This window comes from Polypterus senegalus, chromosome 1 (assembly GCF_016835505.1).
Source record: "Polypterus senegalus isolate Bchr_013 chromosome 1, ASM1683550v1, whole genome shotgun sequence".
In the NCBI taxonomy this organism is placed as follows: Eukaryota; Metazoa; Chordata; class Cladistia; order Polypteriformes; family Polypteridae; genus Polypterus; species Polypterus senegalus.
Window position 1 is genome coordinate 261,536,748 of NC_053154.1, and position 22,098 is coordinate 261,558,845.

Genomic DNA, 22,098 nt, shown 5'->3' on the forward strand with positions numbered 1-22,098 from the left:
TAATAGAAAGATGTCTATACATATTCAGCAGACATCCCACAGTGCCCACTAGTGTTTGGGGGAATTCCCAATACAATACTGCAATTGATTGACTGCTTTTTAAATACTTTGGTCTCAGTAACGTTCCTGATGTCATCTGATAGGGCACCCTGCGTGTTAAATCCTATTTCAGTAATTGTGTTAATAGCATAAAACAAAACAAAGCAATTAAACATTTAAACAAAACATTACGTGTCTACCACCTATAGTGCTTGGTGAACTAATTTTACTCAGAATAAATTCATATGTATATGTCTAGGATGCTTTAGTTGCTGAAAAGAGTGCCAATGTTGCTGTTATTTATATTTTTTTCATATTATATTACTTTCATAATAATACAAATTGAAAACAGATATGCCCCTTAATAAACTGGCAATACAGATTAATGATGAGAGCAAACATAAACAAGTGTTTGAAAAAGGTAAAATTACTGAATGAAGAAAATGAAGCCATGGACACAGCATTGAATTCTAAGAAACTACTGTGGGTCTGAAATCAGAATGCTCATTGTTGTTGATTTGGCCCACCGGAAAAAGAGAAAAAGAAAAGAGTACATTCTACCGTCTTTTGTGACTTTTATCATTGCTTTGAACAAGGAAGGTCATTGAGGTACAAATTGCACTTATTTCACTACATGGTGACTGACATAAGACAGAAGTGAAACATGAGAGGATGCAACTAGACTTTTCTCAAGCTAATAGGTGGCAGCAGTATTTTCCTTGAAGAAGCACATTAGGATACTTGCTGTATTCTTTAACAATAATAATTCTTTACATTTTTATATAACACTTTTCTCACTACTCAAAGCGCTTTTCATAGTGAATGTGAAGTCACTTCAACCACCACTAATGTGTAGCATCCACCTTGATGATGTGATGGCAGCCATTTCAAACATCAGTACACTCACCACACATTAGCTATTAGATGGTGAAGTGGTGAGGAAGATACTTAGCCAATTAGACACAGGGGATGATTAGGGGCCAGAAGGACTAGGCCGTGGAGGGCAATTTAACCTGGACATTGGGATACACCCTGCTCTTTACGAAGGATTCCCAGGGATCTGTTATGACCTCAGAGAGTCAGGAACACGGTTTAACATCTCATTTGATGGACAGCACCACATTTATAGCACGGTGTCCCATTCACACTGCACTTGGGCATTACGATCTACAGTACATTCAGACGACAGGGTAAACACCTCCTACTGGCCTCACCAATACCTCTTCCAACAACAACATTTATTTATATAGCACATTTTCATACAAATAATGTAGCTGTAAGTGCTTTACATGATTAAGAAAAGAGAAAAAAAGACAAAGTAAGAATTAAAATAAGACAACACTAATTAACATAGAATAAGAGTAAGGTCCGATGGCCAGGGAGGACAGAAAAAACAAAAAAAAACTCTAAACGGCTGGAGAGAAAAATATAAAATCTTCAGGGGTTCCAGACCATGAGACTGCCCAGCCCTCTCTGGGCATTCTACCTAACATAAATGAAACAGTCCTCTTTGTATTTAGGGTTCTCATGGAAGGACTTGATGATGATGGTCTTGTAGACTTCTTAACCCATCAATGTAGGAACATTATGGTGCTTTGATTAGGTGGTGGTGGCACAGGTCACCACCACAGAAAACCGGGAAAAGAAACAGAAGAGAGAGTAGGGGTTAGTACGGATTTTAGAGCCACCATAAATAATTATGATAATAAATTGAATATACATAGTATCAGAATTAAATTTAAATGAAGTTATGAGAAGGCCATGTTAAAGTAATGAGTTTTTAGCAGTTTTTTAAAGTGCTCCACCGTATCAGCCTGGCAAACTCCTATTAGCAGGCTATTCCAGATTTTAGGTTCATAACAGCAGAAGGCCGCCTCACCACTTCTTTTAAGTTTAGCTCTTGGAATTCTAAGCAGACACTCATTTGAGGATCTAAGGTTACGATTTGGAATATAAGGTGTCAGACATTCCGATATATAGGATGGAGCGAGATTATCTAAGGCTTGTAAACCATAAGCAGTATTTTAAAGTCAATTCTGAATGACACAGGTAACCAGTGTAGCAAAATCAAAACTGGAGAAATTTGTTCGGATTTTCTTTTCCTAGTTAGTATTCTAGCAGCTGCATTCTGCACTCGTTGCAAACAATTTATGTCTTTTTTGGGTAGTCCTGAGAGGAGTGCGTTACAGTAATCTAGTCGACTGAAAACAAAACCGTGAACTAATTTCTCAGCATCTTTCAATGATATAAGAGGTCTAACTTTTACTATGTTTCTTAAGTGAAAAAATGCTGTGCTAGTGATCTGATTAATATGTGATTTAAAATTCAGGTTACAGTCAACAGTTACCCCTAAGTTCTTTACCTCCGTCTTGACTTTTAATCCTAATGCATCAAGTTTATTTCTAATAACCTCATTATATCAATCATTGTCAATCACTAAAATTTCTGTTTTCTCTTTATTTAGTTTGAGAAAATTACTATTCATCCATTTAGAAACACAAGTAAGACATTGTGTTAGTGAAACAACTGAGTCAGGGTCATCAGGTGCTATTGATAAATACAGCTGCGTGTCATCAGCATAGCTGTGGTATTTCACATTATGAACCAAGGTAATCTGACCTAACGGAAGCATGTAGATCGAAAAGAGCAGCGGACCCAGGATAGAGCCTTGTGGAACACCATATAGGATATCATGTGTCTTTGAGTTATAATTACCACAACTCACAAAGAATTTTCTACCTGCCAGGTAGGATTCAAACCAATTTAAGACACTGCCAGAGAGGCCCACCCATTGACTAAGACAATTTCTAAGAATGTTGTGATCAAATGCGGCACTCAGATCTAAGAGGATGAGAACAGATAAATTTCTGTACTGTGATTTGTTCTAAAACCTGACTGAAATTTATCAAGAATAGCATGTTTATTGAGGTGGTTATTTAACAGCATAATGACTGCTTTCTCTAGAATTTTACTTAAGAAAGGCAGGTTAGAAATAGGTCTGAAATTTTCAAAAGCAGAGGGGTCAAGATTATTTTACCTGAGTAGGGGTTTAACTACAGCAGTCTTAAGACTTAAGTCTTAAGTCTGGGAAGACCCCTGTATCTAATGACGAGTTTACTATGTCAAGAATACTATCGATTAGCACATCCGATACTTCTTTAAAAAAACTTGTTGGTATTGGGTCAAGAACGCAGGTGGAGGGTCTCAGTTGAGAAATTATTTTATGTAAATCAGGTAAATCTATCCTGGTCAAAGAATTAAATTTGTTTATAACTGAGTACTGGGGCTTAGAAGGATATACTATATTATTACTAATGCAACGTCTTGCCTGTTCTGAGGCAGTGGGGGGATGGTATGCTTGCTGCTTGGGCTTATCGACTCATTTAGAAGACAAAAGACGCTGACGGAGAAGTGCAAAGGGATTTAAGGTGGGCCGGATTTAAGACTTTTTTCGTTGGCTCTGGTAATTCTAGTGTTAAAGAAACAGTTAAATGTAATGGTCATGACTCAAAACAGTATTTCTTAGTTGAAAGGCAAGTGTGCTAACCATTACACCACCATTACAACCTGTGTGCTGCTGTTTCTGTGTTGATAATTCAAATTTTTGTTTTTCTTGTCACTTATTTCTGCACCAAGCTTCCCCTAACAGTCTTTGGGTGTTTCAAAAGCAGATGTTTTATGTTGAAAACATGAATTATGTTGAGAAATAACTGTGTGTCAAATCTGCTTTGGACCTGAAAAACAACTCTGAGTGCAGAAATCAAACAATCAAAGATTGTGCTTTACAGATGTAGAGATGGCTAGTCTATGCCCATCCTGGCAACAACAGATACAAAACAGGAACCATTTTCAGTATGGGATGCCAGCCTTTCACATGACTCACTCATGCACAAATGTTCTCATATTTAGTCCATTTACAAATGTCATTTCTATGTTTTTGGGATGTGAGATAAAATGAAATACCTGGAGAAACTCTACATAAATTCACAGAAATTGGTTGATAATAAATTGCTTGAAGGCAACAGTTCTAACCTGTACTTCCTCTCCAGATGTAAATTCCAATTCAGTTCAATATGATAAATTTAAAATACTTGAAGTAAAGTGTTTTCTTGGATTCGCTTAGTGCTTTCAGCAATAACATGATATACTGTATTATATTCACTGTCATATTCCACAAGTTGTACTGAGCAACTCTTATTAAGTGACAGCAAAAAACAACAAAATGTTAATGGAACAGGCTTCCTTAAACTAAAAGCAGTTAATTTAAGAACAAAGATGCCCCAGCCTGGAACAACAATTTCAAGACTCTAAAAAGGAGCATATGATTCAAACGCTAATTTTGACTGACAGTAAAACTCTCCTCCATTGTCACACTAGTGGGCCCAGAAGACTGGTACATTAGCAGAGATACAGCTTTGGGAAAAGCAAATCCAGGAAACTGCTTCTGTTTTTCTCTTATGTGCACACATGTTTAGCAGCCAGCTGTCCCATGGAATTTTACCTCAGCCGGCTTTCACTCAAACCCACTTTGTGGATCTTTAGAACTGGTGCCCAACTCACAGAAACAGCTGTGGGCTCTATTAGCATTGTCCATGCTTGCCACTATTAATTAAACTCTTAAAGCAATTTGTTTTTCAGTTACAACCGGTTACAACCATGCTCTTGTGTGTATGTCTCAATCTCCTCCTCTTTTTTAAAGTCAAATTGTTTACTGAAAATGTGGACAAATGTAATGAAAATATTTTTGGCATTGTAAACGTATTTCTTTGTCATGCTTTGCTTGTTAACACAAATTACATAGCTCTATTGTACATGCATATGTTGATCATGGCCTTAGCATCTTTAAATCTATAATAATCTGTATAATAACTTTCTCCTGCCAAAAATATGCAATATACTGTATATATATGGAATCTTTGAAACAACAGAAGAAAGATGGGTGAGAGAATGGGCCTGACTGGTACCATTAGTAAAGGCACTACCTGGATGCCACAGGATTTTAAACTCAGGAAGCCTCCAGAGATGGTCTGAATAAATGCATGTGATGTTCCCTGAGGATTCAAGACGTCACACAACATGTCAATTTGCAGAGATGGCTAACCCTTTGACTGGAAAAGGAATGAGGCCAGCAAGGAAAGGCCAGTGACCACATGTTGCCTGAAAAGAACAGATGGGACAGTGCTGCACCTCTCACATAATCAGTTGCAGGCGCTGACAACATTTTTATATCAGAAGAGGTGGGAACATGTTGCCATTATAAGATGGCTATTAGCAGGTCAGTTAGGAAAGGATAGACTTTGAGGTGGCAGCTACCTAACTGAGTCATCCTGTTATGCAGCTGTTGTAATGAGTGTTCCTTGTAGCAAATGTAGGGTTATCTCTAATATTGGCAGTGATTCTGGAGTATGGCAACATTATCAGAAAAAACGACAGTAAATTCTGTATGCTTACACATCTCTCTTTTTCCATTTTGGGTCTGGTGCTCCAATTTCTGTTGTTCTTGGCAGATTTATTTTACCATATATGTATGACTGTGTACAAATATAATTCATACTAGGGGGTTCTCCCCTGCTCGCTTCGCTCACCAACGCCCCCGGCCTGCCCTACGTGCCAGCCACTTCACGTCTCTGCCGCTCTGTGAAGAGGGGGGCTGAACGCACCCCAAGGAGATGTGGTCGCTCCCCTAAAACCCCCTCTTAAACGGTGACACAATGGGAAACAAATACAGTTTTTTTTTACCTCCTCTTTGCTCGATCAGCTGTTGCCTTGCTGCTGTTGCCATGCTGCGTGATCTGCATCTTGTGCGGCGCTTCAAACATTTAAAAGCCTGTACAGCAGCTGTCCTACTCTTTGTGGTTAAATTATTTGGCAAAAAGTCTCGTCTCAAGGGATGTGAGTTTTTGATATTTTTTAGTTTATAATTTAAAAACAGAATAAGAATCTGAAAATCCAACATACATACATACATACATACATTCATTATATAGGTTTTACAATAAGCCAGGTTTAAAGCGTGACAAAAAAATCACATAAAAACGTTGCACAAAATCGTTGCACTTTTAGGCTTAGGATTTTATACATAGAGAGTAAATATATTGTAACGAAAGGACAATATAATGAGCTAAGGTTCCTCCACAGTAAACCCTGTTTAACTATGCCAAAGAGAAAAGGTCAGGGTAAGGCAAAACAAAGGATGGAGACTGTCATGATCTCATAACAAGTTTAAAAGCCTCAAATAAGACACTTCTGCAGAGGAGCTCTGTTTCTCTCAATGTACGTTTATGACTAAATGCTGACTTCTGCCTCTGAAGCTATTTAACACCATGCAGGACTGGAAGAGGCAAGACTTCCATGCCCAACAAGGAAATGACATTGGTTTTCTCCTGGCCATTCGTCTTCAGTTCTTTAGGCAAAAAGGGAGAAAGAGTTAGCAATCACTACTAATCTTCTTATTGCTGGTGAGGCCAGAAAATGCAACCAAAGCACATATTTTTCATAATACAAATAAGTAAGTGCACCCTGGCAATTTTTTTTTCTTTTTTAACCTATGCGGAGATACTGTATCAAGATTTGATCTTTATTTAAACACTATCTATAGATAAAGGTGAAACAATATAACAAACATCCTGCCATATTTGCATTTTGTAGACCCATTGTATAATTTAAATAAGCAGAAATGCAAATTACACAAGTGGAAAAAGTAAATACACCCAAACAGTTATAACTACCTAAAATGCGAATCAGGTACACAATATCAAGTACAAATGATAAGAACATCATTAGAGTGAATCTTGAAAGAAGCTGTCTTATTTAAACCTCAGGCATTTAGTTTGGATTTCTCTTTGTTGTTGAAGTGTGTGTTATCAACATGCCTAGATTGAAGGAGCTCTCTGATGCCTTCAGTAATAAGGTTTTATATGCCTATGAGTCTGGGAAATGAGTTAAAAAGATATCCAAACAATCAGAAATCAACCATTTCACTGCTGGCAAAACACTTTACAAGATGAAAAGATTTCAAACAACTACTATCTTGTCCAGGCCAGGCTGTCCTAGAAAGTTCAACACATGAGTGCAACATTCTGAAAAAAGGATCTAAGAACCCCAGAATTTCATGATGGGACCCTACAAGTAGTTCTTACCACTTGTGGAAGTTGACCCGGACACAGGCAGGCAGACACGTTCATGTCACCCACAAACACGTTTTATTTTCAATATATACAAATGATATGGTCACAAAGACCGCAGTAAATAAGGGGTAATTGTTGACTGTAATCTGAATTTTAAATCGCATATTAATCAGATCACTAGGACAGCATTTTTTCACTTAAGAAACATAAGTAAAGTTAGGCCTCTTATATCACTGAAAGATGCTGAGAAATTAGTTCACGTGTTTGTTTTCAGTCGACTAGATTACTGTAACGCACTCCTCTCAGGACTACCCAAAAAAGACATAAATTGTTTGCAACTAGTGCAAAATGCAGCTGCTAGAATCCTAACTAGGAAAAGAAAATCTGAACACATTACTCCAGTTTTGATGTCACTACACTGGTTACCTGTGTCATTCAGGATTGACTTTAAAATTCTGCTTATGGTTTATAAAGCCTTAAATAATCTCGCCCCATCTTATATATCGGAATGTCTGACACCTTATATTCCAAATCGTAACCTCAGATCCTCAAATGAAGGTCTCCTTAGAATTCCAAGAACAAAGCTTAAAAGAAGTGGTGAGGCGGCCTTCTGCTGCTATGCACCTAAAATCTGGAATAGCCTGCCAATAGGAATTCGCCAGGCTAATACAGTAGATCACTTTAAAACACTGCTGAAAACATATTACTTTAACATGGCCTTTCTATAACTTCAATTTAATTTAACTTAATCCTGATACTCTGTATGTTCAATTTCCTTATAATAACTACTCATGGTGGCTCAAAAATCCGTACTGACCCCTACTCTCTTTTCTGTATCTTTTTCCGGTTTCTTTGTTGTGGTGACCTGCGCCACCTCCACCTACTCAAAGCTTCATGATGCTCCAACAACGATGGATGGATTTAAAGGCAGAAGTCTACATGACCATCATCATCATCAAGCCCTTCCGTGAGAGCCCTAAATCCAAAGAGGACTGTTTCATTTATGTTAGGTAGAATGCCCAGAGGGGACTGGGCGGTCTCATGGTCTGGAATCCCTACAGATTTTATTTTTTCTCCAGCCGTCTGGAGTTTTTTTGTTTTTTCTGTCCCCCCTGGCCATTGAACCTTACTCTTATTCGATGTTAATTAATGTTGATTTATTTTGTTTTCTTATTGTGTCTTTTATTTTTCTATTCTTTATTATGTAAAGCACTTTGAGCTACTGTTTGTATGAAAATGTGCTATATAAATAAATGTTGTTGTTGTTGTAGTTCATTGGTCACTCAGACCCCAGTCACGTGCACAATTACCCCAGTCACAGTCCTGGCCACAATGCCTTTCTCTTCGGGCCGCCTCCGCAGCTCTCCTGAGCTTTGTCCTTCCGCCTCCCGACTCCAGCCTCGAATGAATGGAGACGGCCCCTTTTATATGGTTCCCGGATGAGCACCAGGTGTTCCCGGCATTCCTCCTCTGGCCACGCCCCAGCGTGGCGGAAGTGCTGGCTGTCCTCCTGGCTGCTCTCCGGGCGCCGTCCTAAATCTTCCCCCCAGCACTTCCTGGTGTGGCGGAAGTGCTGGGGTAACAGGTCCCTACGGCATTGGGGCACCTCCTGGCGGTGACCACGGGCCCCTACAGGGTGGAGCTTCCATGCCCTGTATCCCCAGAGCAACCCGGAAGGCAACCCCCACGTGATCCAGGGTGGGCACAGACCCACATCCGGTCCCTCATGAAGTCCCGGCCGGGTCATGGCCCCTGGCATCCCTGACACACTGTTGATGTCAAACTGTATTAAAAGTCTATTATTAGAAAGACACTGCACAAATTAGATATACTGTACATAGGAGATGTGCATGGAAGAAACTTTTTCTGTTCAGAAAGAACATCAGGGTAAGGCTGAACTTTTCCAATGAACACCAAGGCAAAGAACATAACTTCTGGAATAATGTGCTCTGGACAGAGTTATTTGGCCACAGTGTGGTATAGCGGGTCCGCGGCTTCCGAAAAAAGTCAGGTTTGTTTAAATCCGTATAGCCGTGTCGTTCTCCGTGGGCGCGATTGCACAACCGTGGGGAGTTAATGGGGTGATTGGAGCGAGTCGCACCTGCACATGAGGGTGCGGTCGTTCTTGTTTGCCTCATTGGCTTCCTGCGGTGTGTAATTAAGACGCTGTGCCCACGGAGGCAGAGAGGGGATATATGTATATATAAACGGAGGTAGACCAAAGTCAGGGGGAATCGTGGAAAAAAATCGAGGGGATAAATCGTGGAAAAAGATAAAATAAATTGGAAAGCAATCATGGAGGAAAAGAAAGGAGAAAGGTTGATGAAGAGAGAAAAGCTGATGCAGTAAAAGGTCGGAAAACAGCAGTCAGGGGGTGACGATCCGGCCACCTGGAGCGTGGAAATGCCATGAGCTGGGGTCCCGCGAAGGAGCGTTATTCTGTTGCACTCTAGGGGCTAGTTCGCCCCACTGAATGTACCAGTGAGTGGGGTGAGCAGGAAAGGTGCCCTGCCGAAGGATCTGAGGAGCGACTGCGTGTACGAGAAGGATCGAAGGAGGAGAGTTGACCTCGGCGGTCTGGCAGTGACTTCCTGATGGAGGCCAAGACGGAGGTTAACTGAAGGCGTTTGTGGTTGTTGGTCTCTGCTGGCCGCGAATAATGGAGAGCCGGGGAGAAAAAGACGGAGGTGGGCTGGAGAGTAAACAGAGCGAAAGAGACTGCGTTTTAATTGCTGCATATATTAACCTTGCATTTTAAAGGATTTATTTATTGTTGATTTTAACCCCACTGGACACTTGATTTTATGGATTTATTTATTGAACTTTGACATTGCACTTTTTGGTTTGTGATTGTTTTGAATAAAAGCACTTTATGGAATATCCCCTGGCCTTGAGAGATTTGTCCCTATGCGTCAGCTCATCTTGGTGACATTATCGACGGTGTTGGGTTCAAGGGCTCCTGAACAGCAATAGGAGCATGGAGTCAAACCCGCATCATCACACACAGTACCAGAAGACATGTTTGGTGATAACTAAAGACAATATTTGACCAGAAGAACTTAATACTAACTATAGCAACTAATGCTATAGTTTGGGGCTACTCTGCTGCATTATGGCATGGAGAGCTCACCATAATATAACCCACTATGAATTCTTCATTGTACCAGAGGGCATTGAGGATAATGTGAGACCATTTGTCAGGAGATTGAACACTAGAATTACCAGAGCCTACGAAAAACTCGTAATTCCGTCCCACCTTAAATCGCTTCTTAAAATCGTTCACAGCTCTCCACCAGCGTCTTTTGTCATCTAAATGTGCTGATAAAAGAAAAGCTGCAAGCAGCCGCTATTCCATCCCCCACCCGATCTGACGCTGTTCGTTTTCAAATAATATTACATGTACATAACTATTTTAGAATAAAACATACATTTGATTTCAGTCTTTTTTTTATTCAGTTCCATTCTCTCAGTCGCGTTCACGATCCCCCCCACCATATCTGACAATGCTGTTTTCACATAAAGATGCGCTATAATTCAAATGTGATTTATTTGGAGACGCGCTATACTCGAATGTTATTTATATAGGGAAGAAAGTACAATGTCAGGTGCTCATTAGTGTAATAGGAGCCATAGCACAGAGATGTGTACACTGCAACAAGTACACATGTCGTGAATGTAGGAAGGGAGTGTGGAAATTGTTAATATTTGAATGTGATGATTTTATATAGCAAGGATCGAAATCAGCAGTTCTTAGCCTTGCACCACGCAAGCTGTCGTATCAACCGCCTACTGTAACTTGCTTTATTTTTTCTTCACTTATAGTCTAGAATAAAAGTGCACTTGTTTTTTATTCTTGTACACCAACATATGTTCCTGTGTTTGAGCGACACGGGCATGCTCAAAAATAGGCGTGTAATGCCACGAAAAGTGCACGAGGCACTTCAGTTCGCAAGCATTGGTACGAGAATGCAGTCACAAGTACGCTGCAGAGCTACAGCGCATCTTTATGTGAAAACAGCATTCTCAGATGGGGGGGTAGAGAAGGATCCTGAACACGACTGAGACTGAGAATGAAAAGTGAATAAAAAAAAAACTAACCTTTACAAGTATCATAAATTACTGGCTGTTACACACTGAAATCAAATGCGTGTTTTTATTCTAAAATAGTAAGAATAAGAGCAGTTTACTTCTCAAAATTGAACCATGTTGGATCGAACTCATGACCATTTGGATACTAGTCAGTGGCCGATACCATTATGCTACCGTGGTTACTGTAGTAAGTATGTGTCAATATGGCATGCTAAGGTGGCTTTTTCTGCAGTTATATTTTTGAATAAAAGCATTCTTGTTCTATTATATGTGTACCTTTTGTGGAAGTGTTTGATATTTGGACTTCAGGCTTCATACATTATATAGTTTATGCTTACATTTTGTCATTTACTACTACAATATGAAAAATGTTTCTGTTTTAAAATGTGTTTACACGGATTACTGTAGAAACGGAACACACGTGAAATTCGTGTATTCCAAATAATGATCTATTCTTTCCACTCTAAAACTCCACTTCACTCCCAGATAATCAATCAAGGCATGAGCTGGGAGAAGTTTGTGCACGTTCTAAGTCGGTGGGGAATGGAATAGCCGGCTACTTGCAGCTTTTTTTATCAGCACATTTAGATGACAAAAGACGCTGGTGGAGAGCTGTGAACGATTTTAAGAAGCGATTTAAGGTGGGACGGAATTACGAGTTTTTAGTAGGCTCTGGTAATTCTAGTCTTAACTGAAAGTGGAACTTGCAACTTGAAGGGGCAATACCAGCTATTAGATCCAAGGGTGTATTTACTTTTTCCACAGATGGAAATTGCATTTTTTTTTCAATTACATCACTTTTATCTGAAGATACTATTTAGAGAAAGATGAAATCTTGATATGTTCACGTGAACTAACTGTGAGCGCAGGACGTAGAAAACAAGGAAGAGCTCCAAAAAGCACTGAAGAAAACATGCATTATACAATTGAGAAGGCAGCGAAACAATAAGAAGCGAGCGAGTGAAGCATATTCATGAGTGCAGCTACTGCGGAAACAAAGCACGGTGTAAACCTAAAATTTAAATTAAGTTCATAGACAGGCTGCCACTGGCGTTTGTCATGCCCATGTGGGATACAAGTTTAATGAGAGCACGCAGGGTATAAACGAGAGTTTTGATCACTTTGTAACTAAGTTAAAATTGCTGGTGAGGGGCTGTGCACCAATACTCACAGAAAAATCTACAAGTTAATACACACGCTGTCTCTAGAGTTTCTCCACACTCTGAATTCTCCAGGCACTACTTAAAAAAGATTACATTGACAATCATGTTACGTTATTTTTAAAATGTTTCCTTTTCTTAGCACAAGCACAGCTGAGAAGCTTCGATGCATGTGCTCCATAACGCGTTAAAAAATAACACATTTAATCACACTTTGCATTCCAAGCAAAGGGGAAGTTCTCTCAATGCATGATACTGCAGAAACAAAGCACGGTGTGAACCGTAACATTACATTAAGTTTATAGACACACTCCCGCTGCCGTTTGTCATGCCTACCATGAATGCCGGTATTCGTGAGATACAAGTTTACTGAGAAGACACGAGGTATAACGAGACTTTGGATCACTTTGAAACGGAGTTAAAATTGCTGTAGCAAGAAACTGAACGAAACGTTAATGTTTTACTTTTAATAACTTATAGACTACATTTTATTTTTTTCCCTTGCACTCAGTGAGCGAGGCCAATGGGTGATCAGTTATATATATATATATATATATATATATATATATATATATATATATATATATATTTACAGTAATCCCTCCTTGATCGCGGGGGTTGCGTTCATCCGCGAAGTAGAAACCATATGTTTGTGTAGTTATTTTTATATATTTTAAGCCCTTATAAACTCTCCCACACTGTTAACATTATTAGAGCCCTCTAGACATGAAATAACACCCTTTAGTCAAAGTTTAAACTGTCCTCTATGACAAGACAGAGATGACAGTTCTTTCTCACAATTAAAAGAATGCAAATAGATCTTCTTCTCTTCAGGAGCAGAGAATTTCAGAGGGAGAGAGAGAGAGAGCTCGCAAAGAAAAGCAAACAATCAAAAAATCAATACTTGTGCTTTTAAGTTTGCCGCTGCATTTTTAGAGGAGCGTTAGTATCTTCTAAGCAAACAGCCTCTGTGCAAACGGCCCCTCTGCTCACATCTCCTCCGTCAGGCGCAGAGAACGTCAGAGAGAGAGAGCGGGATTAAAGCAACAATCAAAAAATCAATACGTGTGCTTTTGTGCTTTTAAATATGCCGAGCACCGCAATAAAGCGGCATTTTTTTAGAGGAGCGTCAGTATCTTTTAAGCAAACAGCACCTCTGCTCACAGCCCCTCCGTCAGGCGCAGAGAATGTCAGAGAGGGTGAGAGAGAGGCAGAGACAAGCAAACAATCAAGCTCTGCGGGGATGCATATCTTATAGCATTGAGGAGTTTTAGTTAATATGTAATACATGCTCTGATTGGGTAGCTTCTAAGCCATCCACCAATAGCGTCCCTTGTATGAAATCAACAGGGCAAACAAACTGAGGAAGCGTGTAGCATAAATTAAAAGACCCACTGTCTGCAGAAATCCACGAACCAGCGAAAAATCTGTGATATATATTTAGATGTGCTTACATTTAAAATCCCGATAGAGTGAAATCGCGAAAGTCAAAGCGATATAGCGAGGATTACTGTATATGTATATATATATATATATATATATATATATATATATATATATATATATATATATATATATATATATATATATTAGCAGTTGGAGATCCACAAAGGGAGAAAATGAATCACGTATCATAAAGTAGTTTTTATTCCTGAGCTTTCAACCCCTACCAGGGGTCTTCATCAGAGGATAATGCTTAGACTTACAAGAATCAAAGGCAATATATAGCAATACCTTAAAGGGGGAGGGGGTGGCTAGGTCCGTGTGGGGGTGAGGTTGTTGGGAGTAAAGTCTTGTTTATTAAGAATAAGTTCTTCTTAAGTTTGTATATGCTGGATTTATGTCCAAGTGTCTGTTGATGGCGTTCTCATTTGATAACCAGGATTCAGCCAGATATATATATATATATATGACCTCCAAAGAGCGCGGAGACTTTTAATCATGTCAACATGTGTGCAAAAAGTGGCGTCTCCTGACCTGCAAAAATACTATTAAAGTCAAGCAGCCTGCGTTGCACGTATACTCTTAAAACTGCAGAGGACACAAAACTAATTTTCTTTAATTGCCGTCTTTAAAATGTAGCGCACCTGAAACCACTCCAGTGGTGCTCAGTGTATCTTTACTCCTTAAAATGTTAATGTTTTACTTTTAATAACTTATAGACTACATTTTATTTTTTTCCCTTCCACTCTGTGAGCGAGGCCAATGGGTGATCAGTTTTATATATATATATATATATATATATATATATATATATATATATATATATTGTGGAGGACTGCCAGCTTCCCATGCCGGTCCGCACCCCCAGGCCGCCAGGAGGAGCTCTCCCGACAGCAGGATCTTGCCTCGAGGTCCAGCAGGGCCTTATGGACTTTGTAGTGTTTATACACAGCCCTGCTGGATACCTTGGGGACCACCAGGAGTCGCTGTGGGGGGGCTTATAGGCTCTGTGATGCCGTATGACCTGGGAGTATGTCACGGTCAAGTGACAGGAAGAAATGTCGTGCTCCCGGGTTGAAGTAAAGGACTAATTGCCCTGACCCGGAAGGAATAAGGAACTGTGGACTGTTGGGACAGAAACACCTCCGGGTCAGGGGCTATAAAAGGGCGGTGACTCGCTCCAGACAATGAGCTGTACTGGGTGGGAGAGGAACAAAGTGTCTGGGCGAGGAGGAGTGATTATAGTGTTGTGTTAAAAAGAGCTTATTGTTTATGAGTAGTGTGGAAGGTGCTTGGTGCACTGTGGATAAAAATAAACAGTCTTGGACTTTTACCTGGTGTCTGGAGTTGTACCTGAGGGTTCAAGGGAGCACTAGCGCCCCCTACTGCCACACTGGCGTAGTCGGCAGGATTCTCTGGCAGGGTACCTGCATTAAAAATAAATTTCGTGTGGGCAGACAACCCTCGGTGGATTCCCTAACTTTTCACGGAGGCGCAAACACCACCCGCTACTGAGAAAGCTGCAACTGTGCGCGCCATCCCGTTCTGCAGGACCATGGGCAAGAAGACTGGGAAAAAGAAGGTCAGTCCCAGCGGGCTGCAGGGCCTGACTGTCGCCGAGAGGACCTGGACCTACCTGACCGGGAGCGAGGAGGACTGAGCGCTAATTCGGGCCGAGCTAGCCCGGGTAGCACATCAATCAGGACACGGACCGCTGTCGAGCACGTCGGACTCCCTAGACAATCCGGGGGTTCCGCCATCCGCTATGGAGGGAGCTGCAGGTAAAACGCCCGATGTTTCCGGTCCATTTTTATCGTGTTTTGCAGATGCCCGCCAAGAGAATCGCAGCGGCGTCTCGGATGACTGCCTCATACTTCGGCAAAATGGCCGCGGCTCCCAGAAGGCAGGCCAGGATGTGAGACGGCTAGTGACGCAGGAGGAGAACAGACTGGTCACCCGCGATGGATGCCGGGAAGGTGGAGGTCGCTCTGAGTCCTTCGAGGAGGTCGTTCATTCCCCAATGACACTGATTTTCCGGGAAGGGGAAAAGAAGGCGAGCGAAGCCGCGCGGAGAACTCCAGAAGCCCACTAGGTGAGGGAAATGACTGGATGGCCCTCTGTCGCAGTAGCCAACCAGCCCTCGAAGGACTCCAAGTCCAAAGAGCTTTTGCGCGTCCAGCTGAACACGAGCCAGGAGGGGACGTGCTCATTGGTTCCTGGCCGGAGGGTAAGCGAAACGCGGAAGTGCAAACAACTCCGGCCATAAGCATTAACTGTTTGGACTTACAGGGGCTCGAGGTATTCCTAGGCCCTTTCTTACTGGAAATCAAAGACCTAAAGGAACGTGTGAAGGAATTGGGAGCGACGGCAGCAGCACCCTTGACGGCACTGAGGGAATTCGTGCAGCGGCTGCGCCGGGAAGCTCCAGAGATGATCGATGCGGGAGTGCAGGTGAGTCCGTCCCGTGTCGTAGAATATAAGGGGACACAGTGCGATCTGACACCGTTGAGGATAAGTAGCGGGTGTCAAAGCACCGTGTGCCCAACAGCAGAGAGGGGCACAATGACCGACCAGTTGGAAAAAGGAGTAAACGATCTGGGGCAGGCGTGTGTCCGGAGCCGTACAAGCCCCCATGTCCCAACCGGTGTTAAGTGCGGGGTAGTGCCGCTAACAGGAGTCGGCTGCTAATGACGCCGCCTCCGGGTAAGCGGAAGATAACGGGCGTGCAAACAGCAAAGAGGCTCTCTCTTTTCCATAGAGAGCCTCAAGCTGAGCACAAGCCCCAGATGAAACAGGAGATCCCCAAAGTAAAGCGTGGGTCTCCTGACATATCAGAGCGAAGGCCAAAGGGCAGCCAAGCGGCCGTAATACCCTCCTTGGCAGATGAAGGGGCGGAGACAACACTGACGGAGTTCCCGAGATGTTTTTGGTCCCGCAGAGGGAAGCAATCAGGAGGACTTCGTCGGTGCTACAATTGCCGGCGACCGGGCCACGAGTGGCGCCATTGTCCCCGGGGAGACAGGAGGTCCTCGAAGACAGGGGCCATGCAGCCAAGGCCCGGCTGACGCGTCCTCCTGGAGGAGGACGTCCCTCGCAGGGCTGGACGCTCCGCCCCAGAAGTCGTCGCAAAGAGTGGGGAACTGTGGAGGACTGCCGGCTTCCCATGCCGGTCCGCACTCCCAGGCCGCCAGGAGGAGCTCTCCCGACAGCAGGATCGTACCCCGAGGTTCATACCTTGGGGACCACCAGGAGTCGCTGTGGGGGGGCTTATAGGCTCTGTGATGCCGTATGACCCGGGAGTACGTCACGGTCACGTGACAGGAAGAAATGTTGTGCTCCTGGGTTGAACTAAAGGACTAATTGCCCTGACCCGGAAGGAATAAGGAACTGTGGACTGTTGGCTATAAAAGGGCAGTACCTCGCTCCAGACAATGAGCTGTGCTGGGAGGTGGAGGAGCAAAGTGTCTGGGCGAGGAGGAGAGTTTATTAGTAGTGGTCATTGTGTTAGTTTATTGTATGAGTAGTGTGGAGGGGGCTTGGTGCACATTTGTGTTAATGGAAAATAAAAGGTCTTGGACTTTTATGTGGTGTTTGGAGTCATACCTGAGGGTTTTAAGGGAGCACTAGCGCCCCCTACTGCCACAATATATATATATATATATATATATATATATATATATATACAGTGAACCCTCGTTTATCACGGTTAATCCGTTCCAGACTCTCCCGTGATAAATGAATTTTCGCGAAGTAGGATTCTTTATTTATAAATTGAATATTTTCGCAGTTAGAGTATAGAAAACCTGTTTACGACCTTATAAATACGTTTTTTAACATTATTAGAGCCCTCTAGACATGAAATAACACCCTTTAGTCACCATTACACTCGTATTACCCAATATATTAGACAAAATAAGAGAAAATAAGACATATTAGACGTTACAAATATCATATTACTAGGCACACTCGCCTTTTAAGGCGACCGACTTTTATCCTCAATTTTTGTGCGCTCCATGTGTACATCAGGCATGTAAGTGTAGAGAATGAGAGCATCAAAGTGCCCATTCATAACATCTCCCGAAAACCTAAGTTTTTTTTTATCCCCTCAAGTGCCTGTCCAAAGTCATACAATGTCAGGCCGAATCTGTACCGCTAAAGACGGAGTTTCATGCACTAAATAAGCTATAGATGAGAATAAGCAAGCACCATCCTGATATTTACTACGCGGTGAGGCATTTGTACTCCATCAACATTAATTATTTTCAGAGACATAATTTTGTCTATTTTTCCAGCGCATCGCGCACAAAAGCAAGGGAACGATGAACCGCCTTTTTAAGGTCATGCCATAGCATCTCAATTGGATTCAGGTCAGGACTTTGACTAGGCCACTCCAAAGTTTTCATTTTGTTTTTCTTCAGCCATTCAGAGGTGTATTTGCTGGTGTGTTTTGGGTCATTGTCCTGTTGCAGCACCCAAGATTTCTTTAGCTTGAGTTGACGAACAGATGGCCGGACATTCTCCTTCAGGATTTTTTGGTAGACAGTAGAATTCATGGTTCTATCTATCACAGCAAGCCTTCCAGGTCCTGAAGCAGCAAAACAACCCCAGACCATCACACTACCACCACCATATTTTACTGTTGGTATGATGTTCTTTTTCTGAAATGCTGTGTTCCTTTTACGCCAGATGTAACGGGACATTTGCCTTCCAAAAAGTTCAACTTTTGTCTCTTCAGTCCACAAGGTATTTTCCCAAAAGTCTTGGCAATCATTGAGATGTTTCTTAGCAAAATTGAGACGAGCCCTAATGTTCTTTTTGCTTAACAGTGGTTTGCGCCTTGGAAATCTGCCATGCAGGCCGTTTTTGCCCAGTCTCTTTCTTATGGTGGAGTCGTGAACACTGACCTTAATTGAGGCAAGTGAGGCCTGCAGTTCTTTAGACGTTGTCCTGGGGTCTTTTGTGACCTCTCGGATGAGTCGTCTCTGCGCTCTTGGGGTAATTTTGGTCGGCCGGCCACTCCTGGGAAGGTTCACCACTGTTCCAAGTTTTTGCCATTTGTGGATAATGGCTCTCACTGTGGTTCGCTGGAGTCCCAAAGTTTTTGAAATGGCTTTATAACCTTTACCAGACTGATAGATCTCAATTACTTCTGTTCTCATTTGTTCCTGAATTTCTTTGGATCTTGGCATGATGTCTAGCTTTTGAGGTGCTTTTGGTCTACTTTTCTGTGTCAGGCAGCTCCTATTTAAGTGATTTCTTGATTGAAACAGGTGTGGCAGTAATCAGGCCTGGGGTGGCTACGGAAATTGAACTCAGGTGTGATACACCACAGTTAGGTTATTTTTAACAAGGGGGCAATTACTTTTTCACACAGGGCCATGTAGGTTTGGATTTTTTTTCTCCCTAAATAATAAAGACCATCATTTAAAAACTGCATTTTGTGTTTACTTGTGTTATATTTGACTAATGGTTAAATGTGTTTGATGATCAGAAACAGTTTGTGTGACAAACATGCAAAAGAATAAGAAATCAGGAAGGGGGCAAATAGTTTTTCACACCACTGTATATGTAGATGTGTATATGTATATATCTATAGATATGTGTATGTGTGGATATGTGTATATGTAGATATGTTTATATGTATATACAGGTATGCCTATGTATAAATGTTTATCTGTGTGTGTGTGTGTATATATATATATATATATATATATGACAGCAACACTCATATCAATGACAAAACAATTACATTAACAATCATGTTACGTTATTTTTAAAATTTTTCCTTTTCTTTTTCATAATTTCTTTAACACACTACTTCTCCGCTGCGAAGTGCGGGTATTCTGCTATATATATATATATATAAAATATAATGTGTGTGTGTGTGTGTGTGTGTGTATGTATGTACAGTATATTTATCTGTATGTATGCTTATATGTATATGTGTCTGTATATATATTTATATATATGTAGATGTGTATATGTATATATCTATAGATATGTGTATGTGTGGATATGTGTATATGTAGATATGTTTATATGTATATACAGGTATGCCTATGTATAAATGTTTATCTGTGTGTGTGTGTATATATATATATATATATATATATATATATATATATATATATATATATATATATGAGCAACACTCATATCAATGACAAAACAATTACATTAACAATCATGTTACGTTATTTTTTAAATTTTTCCTTTTCTTTTTCATAATTTCTTTGACACACTACTTCTCCGCTGCGAAGCACGGGTATTCTGCTAGTCTTTAATAAAGAAAAGGGCACAAAGTAGAGGAGACAAAGCACAATAACTAGAACACAATTGCATCCTCTCAAGGTCTAACTGTAGGATTAACTGTGGGATTAAAACTATATTATGTGTAGGGTGCACTTCTGCACATGATTGTTCTCATTTAGAAGTCTCCTCCAACTGACTACTTTCACTCTCTCTTGGTTCCCCAACTTAATCCTCCGATGTCATTGTCAGTTGATCAGGTGCTACATCTAAGAAAGGCTTCCAAATAATTTCCAGGGCTAGGAAATTAACTGACAACCTCCTATTAAAAAAAGGCCTCCTCCATCTCACCCACCTCTAGAGAAAAGGATCATGGACCCGTGTGTACTGTGTGGGATATAACATTTACTAAGAATGGTGCAAAAAACAAAAAACATCTAGTGAGTGGCAGTTCTGTGGACAAAAACACCATGTTGTTGAGAAAAGTCAGAGATGAATAGCCAGACAATTTAGTGCTGACTGAAAAGCTACAGTAACTCTGACAGCCACTCTTTACAACTATAGTGAGCAGAAAAGTACATTGAATCTTCAGGCGGATGGGCTACAACAGCAGAAGACCATGTTGGTTTCCACTCATGTCAGCCAAGAACAGAGAGTAGGGTCAGAATTTGGCACTAATAGAATTAATTCATGTACCCAACCTACCATGTGTCAAAAGTCCTGGCTGGAGGTGGCGGTGTAATCCAGTGGGTAATGTTTTCTTGCCACACTTTGAGCCTGAGAATACCAATCAGTATTCATTTGAATGCCCCTGTTTATTTGAGTATTGTTGCTGATCATGCAAATCCTTTAGGGCCACTCTTTACCCATCATTTATTGGCTTCTTCCAGCATGATAATGCACTATGTTACAAACCAAAAGTCGTTGCAATCTGTTTTCATGAACATAACAATAAGTTCAGTGTTCTTGATTGGCCCTATCAGTCACCTGATCTGAACCCAGTAGAACACCCTTGGAATGTGATAGGACGTTCACAGCATGAATATGCAGATGACAAATCTGCAGAAATTGCTTGATGGATCAACATGGATTAGAATCTCAAAGGGATGTTTGCAACACTTTGTGGAATTCATGCCTTGAATAACTGAGGCAAAAGGAGGCCCTACCCGGTATTAGGAGAGTGGTCCTAAGAATTTTCTCTGTGAGTGTAGTTAATAAAGTTTAATTTAAGAAACTTACATTCTGATGCAGCCCTGCACTAACTGTTGTGAAAAGATCATCCTCGACACACTCATAAAGGTTTGGGGCAGCCACCCGTGTATTGTTCCTGGCTGCAATGGGTTTGAAAAGTTGACAAAAGTGTCTTTGATGGAGTCCAAAAGTGAACTGATTGTGGTTTGAGAAGATGGCGGTTTTAAATGGAAAGACCGGAAGTGACGTGGGGGAACCAGAAGTGACCTTCTTCTGACATCATCCTAGGCGCAGGAACCAGAAGTGATGGCATCCTAGGCACCAGGACTGGAAGTGATGTCATCCTAGGCACCGGAAAAATGGAAGTGACGTCTTCAATGATGAGTCAGACAAGTTTTCCAGTGGCTGGTCTGTAGAGATAACAGGAGAAGGTTTAGTGCACCCCGCCACCCACTGGCCTGGAATTACCTTTGCTTGGTCCATACAACGTCCTCCTACTCGCACATGTGTGATACTATGTACTTAATAGATAAAAACATAAAAGACAGTAAACGAGCAACCCAGAAGAGACATTTCCAAGTAGCTTATCCATTAGGGGTGTACTGAAGATGACATAATTTAGTCTTATGAATCGAATTTCAATGTTATTCTTGGTCAAAGAATAAAATATTTTGGAATTCTTATTCAAAATTCTGATATAATATATTGTTACAGGCTTTCTAGTTTTAGTGGCTGGTAAGGAAGTCTAACACTTTATCACTATTAATTGAGAGTGGTGACCTGGTTGCATGTTACAGTGC